The following is a 1,539-nucleotide window of genomic DNA, read 5'->3' on the forward strand; positions in this document are numbered from 1 at the left end:
CCAAAGGTCATGGCCTTCAGAGAGTATCGATGCTGTGCCAGACAGAGATGGAGCTGTTCTGTCCTGTACTCCAGAAGCCTGAAGAAAGAGACCCAGTGTGTGGCATGTGCATGGCATGAATCGAGCTAGGCAGGAAGGAGGCTAACGGCAAGGGCTGTGGGCCCAGACTGCTTTGTGCAAATCTTAGCTTCACCACTGAACGTCTCGGACTTCAGGCAAGATCTTCGCCTTTTCTGTGTCCCAGTTTTTTTCTGCTGTGAAATGGGTATGATGAGAGCCTTCACCTGCTAGGGTAGTTGTGAGGATGAAAGGAGTTACAGTGTAGAGAGCACCTGGAGCCCAGCAAATGCTCTGGACATGCTGGTTATTGTTTTTGTAGTTAATGGGGAAGGCCAAGCCAGGCAGAAAGGCTGGGACAGTCCTGGGGTGGGGAGTCCTGGCTGTGTGGACCTAGGGCAGCAGGATGGGGTCCTCTCTCAGCCCAGCTGGTTCTTTTCACACTCTTTTCCACCAGTCATGCTGTCCTGATGGCCTGTTTCACACCAGAGGATCCCCACATGGACCTGCATGGTTGCGGGTCTCTATGATGCTGACTCCAGGGTGCTGGTGAGGATATTCACCAGGAGTGTGGAGCCTGAGCCCCTCAGCAGACCCCCGCCCCATCACCAGTTCCCTCCTCCCCTGCTGGGGATTCACTGTCCTTCACCTCATCTTGCATGGCTTGCTTTAGAGTTGGTGTGAATCACAGCCAAGACCTCCTTGGCACTCAGAGACTTTAAGATGACCTTTTTTGAAAATTTCTGCCTCTTTTTAAGTGTGGCCCCTAGAAGAGCTTTGGAGGACTCAGGCCCTGGTTCCATTTCAGCTCCTTCGCTTTTGTAGCTTAGTACCCTTGGCCATCTTAGCATTACGAATGCTTTATTCTCTGGAAATAGGAATAAAATACTTGCCTCTCAAGGCTGTTGTGGAGCTTAAATAATATAAATCTATACGGGCTGGGAATGCAATAGCATACGTTGTTCTTCTCTTGACTGCTACAGCTTAGAGCAGAAAGACCAAGGGCTTTGAGAAAGCAGCTCCCTTGCTAAAAAAAACAAAGGTTCCCCTGGGGCCTGTGAGGATGGGGGTGGGGGACTGGAAGGGGCAGAGAAAGGAAGGCCAGCCTCCAGGGATCCCCTCCTCACCCACTGCTCCTCCCCTCTTCCCCCCCATCTAAGGGGTGGTTCACATCTCTTAGTGGAGATAGGTAAGCCAGGCAGGCAGGTAGGAGTTAGAAATATCCCCGCTTCACAGAATAAGAAACTGAGGCTTAGGGGTCTGGGGATCCGCCCGCCGCAGCGGCCTTAGCCCGGGGTGGGCGCGGGCGCGGTGACGTGTGCCGCGCGGGAGCCCCCGGGGCTTCGGGGAAGGAGCGGAGGCGGGGGCGTTCGGAACGCCGGCGCCGGCCGGGGGTGGGGTCTCTGCCAGGGGCGGGGCGAGGGGGCGGGGGCGGGCCGCTGCCACGCAGCGCTCGGGCCCCTCCGCGCGGGACCTAGCCCC

Source organism: Neovison vison, chromosome 7, assembly GCF_020171115.1.
Source record: "Neovison vison isolate M4711 chromosome 7, ASM_NN_V1, whole genome shotgun sequence".
Lineage (NCBI taxonomy): Eukaryota > Metazoa > Chordata > Mammalia > Carnivora > Mustelidae > Neogale > Neogale vison.